The sequence below is a fragment of the Mastigoproctus giganteus genome, chromosome 3 (assembly GCF_048544385.1).
Source record: "Mastigoproctus giganteus isolate SK-2022 chromosome 3, ASM4854438v1, whole genome shotgun sequence".
NCBI classification, from domain to species: Eukaryota; Metazoa; Arthropoda; class Arachnida; order Uropygi; family Thelyphonidae; genus Mastigoproctus; species Mastigoproctus giganteus.
Window position 1 is genome coordinate 193,185,049 of NC_143577.1, and position 12,197 is coordinate 193,197,245.

At 37.1% G+C, this 12,197-nt stretch overlaps 1 protein-coding gene across 2 annotated transcripts in view; it reads left to right on the forward strand.

The window, feature by feature from the left end:
- Sec10 (Exocyst complex component Sec10) overlaps positions 1–12,197 on the forward strand; it is a 225,498-nt gene that overhangs the window by 76,268 nt on the left and 137,033 nt on the right. The gene's annotated exons all lie outside the window — the stretch shown is intronic.

Here is a 12,197-nt window from a genome sequence, read left to right on the forward strand (position 1 = left end):
ACCCATAGACTGGAGATGTGCAAATGTAACCCCAATTCACAAAGGAGGATCAAAGGCTGACACAAGTAATTATAGACCTGTTAGTTTAACTTCTGTTCCAGGTAAATTAATGGAGGCACTGGTTAAAGAAGCACTGCAGGATCATCTAGACAAGAATTCAGTTATAGCTCAGACGCAGCATGGTTTTGTTAAGGGCAGGTCTTGCCTGACCAATGATGTAGTCACAAAAGAGCTGGATGCAGAGAATAACTTTGATATTATATATTTGGATCTTAGAAAGGCTTTTGATACTGTTTCACATGGAAGACTGCTGCACAAATTGGAGCAGTGTGGCATTGGAGGCAAATTGCTGCTATGGATTAGGGGATGGTTGAGTGGCAGAAGACAGAGAATGGTAATCAATGGACACTCCTCAACGTGGACTAATGTTATTAGTGGAGTTCCTCAGGGTTCAGTGTTGGGTCCGTTGTTGTTTTCGGTGTTTATGAATGATATTGATGATGGGATATCAAGTTTAATGTCCAAGTTTGCAGATGATACAAAGGTTGGCAGGGTTGTTAAGGACACTACTGGCACTATGCTGCTGCAACAGGATCTGGAAAGGTTGAACAGATGGGCTGAGAGGTGGCAAATGAAGTTTAACATTGACAAATGTAAAGTACTACGTATGGGAAACAGTAACCCCAGAGCAACATATCAACTCTGCGGTACTACACTGACAGTGGTGCAGAATGAAAAGGACCTGGGGGTAATTGTGCAGGCAGATATGAAGTTCTCTGAGCAGTGCAGACGAGCTGCAAGAGTAGCTGACAGAAGACAGAGTGGTAATCAATGGACACTCCTTAACGTGGACTGTTATTAGTGGAGTTCCTCAGGGTTCAGTGTTGAGTCCGTTGTTGTTTTCGGTCTTTATCAATGATATTTATGATGGGATATCAAGTTTAATGTCCAAGTTTGCAGATGATACAAAGGTTGGCAGGGTTGTTAAGGATACTACTGACGCTATGCTGCTGCAACAGGATCTGGAAAGGTTGAACAGATGGCCTGAGAGGTGGCAAATGAAGTTTAACATTGACAAATGTAAAGTACAGTAATACCCCGACTTACGCTACCCCGACTTACGCGAACTCGGAGTTACGCGGTTCTTGATTTTTTTCGTTTGGCCGCCCACTATCTTCAAGGTCGTTTTTCATATGTTATCGATATGCGGTGCGACGGCGGAGAATGAGAGCGAAAGATGAACAAAATTCAACTTTGCTGCTTTTATGACACATTTCACCGTAATAACGTAAAAACCAACACAATTCCAGCTATCGGTATAATCGCAACTGCAATTAGATCGAGTTCACTAGCAGAAACGGAACTGGATTTTTATTGTTTTATGGTAGTAACCCCTAGAAATGTGAGGTGTTAATAGTGTATCTCTGCCTTTATGGTGTTGTTTATTCAGTTGCTACACGCGCGCAGCTTTGTTTATGCGTATCAAGCGTGCCTCCTCGTTTTGTAATTGTGCTTTATTCCCTAAAAATGAGTAAAATGCTTAAAAGGTGTGAAAAGGAAGCATCCTGGTGAAGACACTGCAGATTCAGAGAGAAAAAGAAAAGCAATTATCGATAAACAGAGGCGGACTGGGTCAAAAATTCTTACCCGGGAAAATTTATAGTGGCCTCATACTATGGTTTATGGCCAAAATCACACTGGCCCACCGGGGTTTCCCCGGTAGGGCTTATGGCCAGTCCACCTCTGTCGATAGAGAAAAAATATGAAATTGTGAAACGCTTTGAGCGAAATGAAAGACCATGTGATATTGCACGTGCTACAGGCCTAAATGAAGCAACGGCGAAAAGCACATGACAATTGCAAACTTGACAGGTTGAAAATTGAAAAGGGCTCAATTGTAAAGGGCTTAAAAATTTTAGAAAACATAGACTCCAACGAAGAACGCATTATAGCTACAAAGCAAGGAATAAAAAAATTATTAGCTTGCAACGAAGAAATTCTGCATGAAAAAAAAACGCGCTGTGTCGTCAGACGAATTTGTTAGATTTTATGAAGCCATCGACATCGAAATAACTTTTTTACGTAAGTCATTTGTTTTTTTAATACATATTTTGTATTAATATGTATAAAGAACTGCAATTTTATTAATATTTTTCTTCTAAACTAGTCTTTTTTTTAGTCCTTGGTCCCAATTAAGCAAAATTTATATGTATTTATATGCAAAGTTGTACCCCGACTTACGCGAATTCGACTTACGCGATTTTCGTCGGACCCACCTATCGCGTAACTTCGGGGTATTACTGTACTACGTATGGGAAACAGTAACCCCAGAGCAACATATCAACTCTGCGGTACTACACTGACAGTGGTGGAGAATGAAAAGTACCTGGGGGTAATTGTGCAGGCAGATATGAAGTTCTCTGAGCAGTGCAGACGAGCTGCAAGAGTAGCTGACAGAAGACAGAGTGGTAATCAATGGACACTGCTCAACGTGGACTAATGTTATTAGTGGAGTTCCTCAGGGTTCAGTGTTGGGTCCGTTGTTGTTTTCGGTGTTTATGAATGATATTGATGATGGGATATCAAGTTTAATGTCCAAGTTTGGCAGGGTTGTTAAGGACACTACTGACGCTATGCTGGTGCAACAGGATCTGGAAAGGTTGAACAGATGGGCTGAGAGGTGGCAAATGAAGTTTAACATTGACAAATGTAAAGTACTACGTATGGGAAACAGTAACCCCAGAGCAACATATCAACTCTGCGGTACTACACTGACAGTGGTGGAGAATGAAAAGGACCTGGGGGTAATTGTGCAGGCAGATATGAAGTTCTCTGAGCAGTGCAGACGAGCTGCAAGAGTAGCTGACAGACGACAGAGTGGTAATCAATGGACACTGCTCAACGTGGACTAATGTTATTAGTGGAGTTCCTCAGGGTTCAGTGTTGGGTCCGTTGTTGTTTTCGGTGTTTATGAATGATATTGATGATGGGATATCAAGTTTAATGTCCAAGTTTGGCAGGGTTGTTAAGGACACTACTGACGCTATGCTGGTGCAACAGGATCTGGAAAGGTTGAACAGATGGGCTGAGAAGTGGCAAATGAAGTTTAACATTGACAAATGTAAAGTACTACGTATGGGAAACAGTAACCCCAGAGCAACATATCAACTCTGCGGTACTACACTGACAGTGGTGGAGAATGAAAAGGACCTGGGGGTAATTGTGCAGGCAGATATGAAGTTCTCTGAGCAGTGCAGACGAGCTGCAAGAGTAGCTCATGGTGTCTTGTCAATGATATACAGGAATTTTTCTAGCAGGGATAAGGAGGTGATTATTCCCTTGTATAAGGCAATGGTTAGGCCACATCTTGAGTACTGTATACAGGTCTGGAAGCCTCATTTCAAGAAGGATGTAGAGCTGCTGGAACGGGTACAGAGAAGGGCAACAAGATTAGTGAATGGAACAAAGGGTTGGTCTTACGAAGAAAGGCTTAAATTTTGCAAATTACAGTCTGGAGACTAGGCACCGGCGAGGTGATCTGATAGAGGTGTATAAGGCTTTGAATGGTTTGAGCATGCTCAATGCCAATGGGATTCTTCATCTTGCTCAAAATAATCACCTCAGAGGGCATAAATTCAAATTGAGGAAGGACGGATGTCGGATAGATGTCGGAAATTTGCCTTTGGCCAGCGGGTGGTTGGTTGGTGGAACCGACTTCCTTCACTTATTGTTGAAGTTGATAGCCTATAAACAAATTTAAGGCTCAACTGGACAGGTATTTCGAACGAACGGAGGGGTGAAATGGGAGTGGTGTGTTTTTTTTTTTTTTTGGCTGATGCTGAATAAGCTTGCTTTCTTGCATCATATGCCTCTACTAATGCTAATGCCATTGATAAATATACAAAACAACAGTTAGTCCAACACTCCTTGGCACCTGCCCCAATCCCGACACCTTGGGATTGCGGCAGGTGCCAAGGTCGCAATTGACAGACTACATCAGTACAGTGTCAAGCTATTTCAACACCCGAGGCTACCTGACAAAATGGCGTCCCTCGATGATGTTGAATCAAGATGACAGCACAGGGAGGGTGAAAATTAATTTTCACACGGCGATTCAAGCCTGCATGATCCTTACATCTGAGTACATACTGCATAGCATTAGAGATCTATTTGCTGTCCAGAATGTAACTTTGAAGGGACCAACAGGCGATCGCTTCATCAGCGCATGCTCAAATGCATAGTAGTTCACAATTCACGCATTGTGTATAAACTGAATAAGTTATAAGTTAGTGTTTTTGTGATTGCTATATAAACAGGTAATTGTGAATATTGTGATTTATAATTTAAATAAAACAATAAAGGCCAAATTAATTTTAGACATGCCACAAAAGAAAAGAAGTGGGAATCAGTACCGCGTAGAAAAACTGCATAAAGAGGAAATTAGAAAAAAAAACATTCTACTAGTTTACAAAACTGGCTTATAATAAGCCACTCAAGAAAATGAACACGATTTGAATGAAGATGAAACGAATGATGATGCCACTGAAATGGAAGTCCAAGAAAAAGCTCAAACAGTTGAAGCTATTTTAAAAGAATTAGAAAGTGTGGACAATACCAACAACAGTTAGCAGAAGAAAATGATGGCAGCAATAATATTAACATGGATAATGTAAGTCTGAATTTTAATGATCCGACCACATGGAACTTTAATGCCCACAAAAACAGATCTTTTATGGTGTAACACGGTCCCGAACATATAGTCTTAAATGCATATCCTATCACTAATAGCAGATGTTTCAATAATTCATGGAAAAACAAAAATGAAGATATTGAAAAAAAGAGAAAAAAATGTTTATTTTATTGCAAAAACAAAGATGCAATATGCATAGTTTTCCGTGCCTTTTATTTGTATCTGGCTCAAATAATGTTCCATTTTGCAGCTCAGATGGTTTTAACGCTTGTAAACATCTAAATTCAAATGTTCTTTTTCATGAGAATTCATTATAACACATAAACAAAATCACAAAACGGATATTATTAGAAAAGGATCGACTAATTGACCACGCTGCACAAGCAGCACTAAAAAGCGAAATTTCGAAATGGCTTCATATATTGAAAATAATATTGAAATGTATATTGTTCTGTGCTGAAAATAATTTGGCATCCCGTGGAATGCTAGTAATATTGATACCGAAGAAAAAAAATTGTGGCGTATTTTTAAACTTGATAAAATTTGTCAGCCAATTTGACTTTGGTATGAAAAATGCTATGGAATCGCATATTAAACACCACACTAATTATTTATATTCAGAATGAATTTATTAATTTGTTAGCAACAAAAGTACGAAGTGAAATAATTTAAAATAACTAAATGCAACAAGGCATAATATGTTAAGAGTTTTATATCTATATAATATCGGTGTGGATACACCATAGATAACTCTTAAGAAAAAACTACGTAGTAGCGTGGGAGGCATCATTTCCTCTGTATTTCATATTGTGCTCATCCTTCACAACAAGTTGCCATGGTATTGCACTACTTCGAATAAGTAACGTTTCACTAATAGAGGAGGTGCCTCCGTAGCCAGGTGGGAAGGAGCAACAGTGCATAGCACATGCTTCTTGATTAGACCGGGGTTCGAGCCTGTCACCACCAAATACGGAGGATGCAGAAAGGTCAGGGAATGACCACCGCATATTCCCGGAGCAATATGGCCTTAGTTGCTAATGCTCTTAAAAAACCAAACAACGAACGAACTAATAGAGAAGACTATTGTTACTTATTCTCGGTGGACACCACCATTTCAAAGCTTCTTTGTATATGTGGGTGATAATAACTCTACTATCCACTTGTCCCTATTAGACTTAGAAAAGCAAAAAGTAGAGGGAAAGTTATAGTAGGAGTGGAATAAGAAAAGAAACGGTGTAGAAGAATGAAAGGGACAGTAATTCCTTCTACTCACACCACTCAAAAATTCCTCGAATAGGCAACCCTTCACCAGTAGAGAAGACTGTTGTTACCTATTCTCTGAAACTTCCTGAATATCAGGCTCCCCTTGTGACCATTTCAAGGCTTGTTGGCCTTTATTCGGTGGCTAGGCAGGTACCCTGATATTGCAGACATGATGACCCATTTGTGAAGATAATTACACAATATGAGAGATGCCAAAAGGTTTGTATAGTAATATTTAAAATAACTAAATACAACAAGGCATAATATGTTAAGAGTAAGAGTTTTATATCTACATAATATCGGTGTGGATACGCCATAGATAACTCTTAAGAAAAAACTACGATAATAGTGTGGAAGGCATCATTTCCTCTATATCTCATATTGTGCTCGATGATAGGCGAATATCTTTGAAACGGTGCTGTTTCACTTCCATGAAACAACAGATGACTGCTTGTCTGGATAAAGGAAAACCACTCTCTTCTAAATCTCTAACAGGGTGCTTACAACAGAAGGTTGTCCGGAGCCTATTGTCCTAATGTTTAATACACCTTGGTCTGCCCACTGGCTATGGATACACAGAAAGGAGTTGACCAGCTCGATTTCTTGGTATGTAGGACAGTAGTCAGATGGGTTTACAGGTTCCACTGAGTTGCAGATGGTAATCTCTTTATCTTTTAATTCGGGCATAACAACAGCACTATTGCATGCTTGAAGGCCACGGGTACAAACGATGTGAACGATCATAATGCAGTCGTTATATGGAAAATTTTCGTTTCCATAAAACGAAGAAATAAAACATTCTAAAAAAATTTGGTAAAGAATAAAATTCTATTTAGCAAATTGTAAAAAAATTCGGTAAAAAGAAAACATTTGTCTCTAAATAGAAAAATTCACTATAAAGAAGTTTGTTAAACAGAGGCCTGACTGTATTTATTATGTATTATGATTTTATCAATTATCGAAAAAAGGTGCATAGCCACAAATTGGCCAAGGGTGCTGAAAACCTAGCTACACCTCTGCCAACACCAAACTCTGGGGGACTCCACTAATAACATTAGTCCATGAAGAGCAGCATACATTGACTACCACTCTCTGTTGTCTCCCACTCAACCACCCTTTTATCCATTGTAACAACTTGCCCTTAATGCCATACTGCTCCAATTTGTACAGTAGTCTTCCATGTGCAACAGTATCAAAAGCTTTCCTGAAATCCAAGTTTATGATATCAAAATTATTTTTTGCATCCAGTTCCTTTGTAACCATATCATAGTATCCAGTCAAATTTGTCAGACAAGATTTTCCTTAAACAAATCCTGCATGAAACTTGCTTATTTTGAGTTGTTCAGATTATTGTGCATAGAATTTTAAATGGCAATGTGGTGTTAGGACCAGAGATATTCATGATTGTGTCATGAGATTCGTATTTCACCATTCCCAGAGTAAGTGGTCATCATGAAAGTAATATGAAATTTTTACGACCAGAAATATTTGGACCCAAGTACAGTGTCTCCTTGTAAATTTGATATGGTTATTTCAAATACAATGTATTTTGAGATTGCTACTGCTTGCCAACCAATGATATAGGATTTTATATAAATTTAGTATGAATTATTTGAAATATGTCTGCAATGAAATTCAAAGTCTGAATTGGGTCCATTGGCTCATGAATAGCTTGTCTAATTTGAAAAGACTGCTGAAACCAACTACAGGCAAACATCAATATAAGAAAATTGAATGGAAAGCTGTAAACAAAAATTTTGCCATTTTTCATGAAATTTTATGGCTGGTATTGCTTATTCAATAAATGTTTTTTTATTTACTGATGGATTACAACATTTAATTAACAAATGGAATTGAATTTTATCTGTTGTTGGAGATTGTTCTCCCACCACATCTGCTATGGCTAAGTTTCCTGTGGTGACCTCCCAGTGTCATAGCAGGCTTGTTATGCAAATTCATGCTGTTGATATTGGTACTCCTACATGTGTTTTTTTTTTTTTTTTTGCAGCCCACTTTGGCAATGCAAAGCGATGTGTAAAATTTTTACCATTTGTACAAGAGGACACCTAGCTTCAAACATTTGTTTTTTTATGCAGGAGTAGCATTAAAAAATTTTCCCCACAATACTTTTTATTTTCAGTTGAAGCTCTTTTACTTGCAAAAAGTCAGGCATTCTTTATTCTTGCTGTTAGAGCTGATTTTCTCTCCATGTTTCAACTGTGTTTTATGGCAAAAATTTGTAACCCACTATACTTGCTGGTAATGGCAAAGTGATGTGCCAAATTTTTATCAACATTATATTTGGTAAAAATTTAAAGGGGATATCTGTCTTTTAACTTTTATTCCTCTGTATGGGCCAACCCCTTGGGCCATTGTTAAAATTTTCCAAGCAGTAAGTGACTTTTTAATTTTGATCAGAGCTGTTTTTAATGCAAAAAGTTTGGCATTCTTCAAAATTGTAGCCATGTTTTGATGTTGCCATGTTTTGAAGCAAATTTTTGCAACTGCACTCATCAGTAATGGCAAAGTAATTACAATTAATAGCATCAAATTTTTATCAACAATGTAAGAGGAAATTATCTTTTAACTTTTGTTCCTCCATGCAGGGTGGTATCTCTTTGGGCCATTTCAAGATCCGCCATTGGTTAGAATCGGCACACATCAAAACTGCAATCATTCAACTGCCATTTTCTGGAACAACCTTCCTTCACATGTATTTCCTGAAAATTACAGTCTACAGAAGTTCAAGTCTAATGTCACAAATATCTTCTTTCATCTTCTCAACCTCCAACCCAAGCACGGTACTAAGTACTATAGGTTCTTAATACCTCTCGTGTTTGGGGTTTTCATAAAAAAAAAAAAAAAAAAAAAAAACAGACCGAAGCACTCACATATACTCCTCCCCCCTCTCTAGGCTGCTCTTTTTCTGCTCCCTCGTCATCCTTCCTCACATAACCCCTCCTCTGTGACCTTGCATGCTTACATACTTGGAGGTCAACGTACACACCTAAAACCACTGCTTTCCAGTGCTCATTCAGTTGATAAAGGCTATGTATAGTAGCTGAAAAATACTATGTCTGTGTTCTGTGTTTGTGCTAAATTAATTGTTTTTTCTTGAATGTTTGTGTGAAATGTCAGTTTAAATTTTTAGTTTAACTGTGTGTATTCTCTCTCACTAAATATTAAAATTCTTTTCACTTGGGCGGTGTATGCAAGAAATTATATGTATCCGACTTCTGACCTCATAGGGTTCTTCAGTCAAGTTTAATATTCTTTTAATACGGTACATATGCAAGGCAGGAACTCTTAAATCTGTTGCTGTTGTATGATCAACTTTTATTTTTATCTTGGTCTTAAAAACAAGGGAAATATGGTTATTCTTTAGATCAGGGACGGGCAGTCTCCCGCCTGCAAACACGTATGGTCCGGCCCACGGTCGTTTAGGACACATCGGGACTAGTGCATTTTGGCCCAATTAAGCAGCTGCCCCAATTATCTGAAGTTTCATGTAAATAGTTAAAAATACAATAGATTCCCGCTTTACAATTGGTTCACTGTACAATCAGATCACGTTACGATGGACTCGCCATAGTAAAGTACCGTTCACTATATGATGTGTAGTAAGTGCCAGTCATTGTGATCACGTTTGTGAATTGAATTTTAATTCTATTAAACAGCAATTCTAATTAGCAAAAATAGGAAATTTTTGCTAATTAGAATTGCTATAAAAGTAAAGCTATATTAAGCACAAATTTACCCTTTATTACGTTAGCAATTAAAAAATTAAATGATACGTGAAAATCGGAAGAATATACATGATAATCTGAATAATTAATACGTACTGTAATATGTACATACTAATTAGTTGACATTTCTGTTCACCGACATTTGTGGGTGGGTGTTAAAATTTAAAACAGTAAAAAGATAAGCAATCAATACCAAAGAACATGGCACACAAATTGCAAGTAACACAATACATGCAAGTGAGAACGGAGTAACAAGTTACGAAGCTTTAAAAATAGGAATGAAGCGAAGATTCTGAAAATTAATTTTTTTATATGATTGAAGATTTCATGGAAGTGTAAACACATTTCACCATAATAATCCACAGCATTCCAGCTGTCCGTATCATCGCAAATTCAATAAGATCGAGTTTACTATCCGTTTATATGATAGATTGCACTAACAGAAAAGCCTAATAAACAGGTGACTGCTAATTGTTTTATGGTTGTGATCTCCAGAAATCCAACTGAACCATGTGGTATGGTCGGAGACAATCGTAGGGTAATCTCCAGTGCTGCAGTCTCCTGCCCCGATTAAACAGCATGTTGTCCCAATTAAATGAAGTAAACCCTGGCTATTTTCTCGAATGGGTTCTGTTTTTTAAGATTTGCCCCAAATAAACAGCTGCCCCAATTAACTGGTGGCTCAAATAACCGGAATCCACTGATTCAAAAATACAGTCGGTCCTCTTATAACACGTGTTTGCATTACACGAATTCGATCATACACGATTTATAAATAGGGGAACGTTATCTTATATAACACGAACCGAATTCGCTTATACACGATTCGCCTTTGTGTTTACAAGAAATGGCAGTCGAATGCGGAATCACCCCAACTGAACGCAACACGATAGGAACGAAGAAGATTCTGAAAATGTATTTATGTGTTTTATATCAGTGAAGGGGAAACACATTTCACCATAATAAAGTAAAAACCAACACAATTCCAGCTATCGATATAATCGCAAATGCAATTAGATGGAGTTTACTACCAATTTATAACAGATCCCACTAGCAGAAACGCAACTGGAAATTGTTTTTATTGTTTTATGGTAGTAACCCCCAGAAATGTGCTTTAGTAAAATGTGAGGTGTTAATAGTGTATCTCGGCCTTTACGGTGTTGTTTATTCAGTTGCTACACGAGCGCAGCTTTGTTTCTGTGTATCAAGCATGCCACCTCGTTTGTAATTGTGCTTTATTTCCTAAAAATTAGTAAAATACTTAAAAGGTGTGAAAAGGAAGCGTCCTGGCTAAGACACTGCAGATTCAGAGAGAAAAAAAAAGAAGCAATATCGATAAACAGAGGCGGACTGGATCAAAAATTCTTACCCGGGAAAATTTGTAGTGGCCTCATACTACGGTTTATGGCCAAAATCACACCGGCCCCCGGCCCACCGTGGTTTCCCCCGTAAGGCTTATGGCCAGTCCGCTTCTGTCGATAGAGAAAAAATATGAAATTGTGAAACGCTTTGAGCGAAATGAAAGACCATGTGATATTGCACGTGCTACAGACCTAAATGAGGCAACGCGGAGAATTACAAAGAATGCAGAGAAAATAAAAACAACTTTCATAGCGGGAACAACTAAAAGTGTAATTAAAATCCATTAGATTAAGACACAAAGAATTGGAAGAGATGGAACGGCTGTCATCTGTTTGGATAGAAAATCAAACGAAAAGCAAGTTTGCTTACGATAGAAGCAAAAGCATTAGCAATATTTTATTACGACTTACGTATTATAATTTATACTTATGTATTATAAAATACGTATTTTATTAAGACTATTTTATTTAATATAATAAATTTTTTACGAATAAAATACGTATTTTATCCGTAAAAAATACTTTTTTAGTATTAAAAAATACTAAAAATACTTTATTATTATATAATATTATTTTTATTACGTATTTTAATCGTTATAAAATACTTACGTATTTTATAACGATTAAAATTACCCGATTATTTATTGTGTTTGGTAATGTTTTGGTTCCAAATGTGTGTTCAATATTGGGTGGTCGGCACCTAACCCTACTTTTCCCATAGGGCCTGTTGTTTATATTGCACGATTTTGCATTGCACGAGGGTTTCTAGGAACGCAACTATCGTGCTATACGAGGATATATATTTAAGCTGTATATATATAATAAACAGCCAGCTGTTTATTATATATATATTTTTGAATTAATGGAATTTCTGACATAAATTTAGAAAATACTTTGCACATTGCTATGACAAATATCGGTCGACATAACGATTCACTGATAAAAATAAACAGTATCAAATCTCATTAAATATAAAAATAAAATATTGCAATTTTTTGTTACTGGAATTGTATTTGTATTTTGTTACTATAATTGTATTTTTGTAATTTTATCTTGAATTTGTATTTCGTTTTTCTTATTTATAAAATTAATTATATGTGCATGTATGTATAAATATTACAATAAATAAAACTGTTT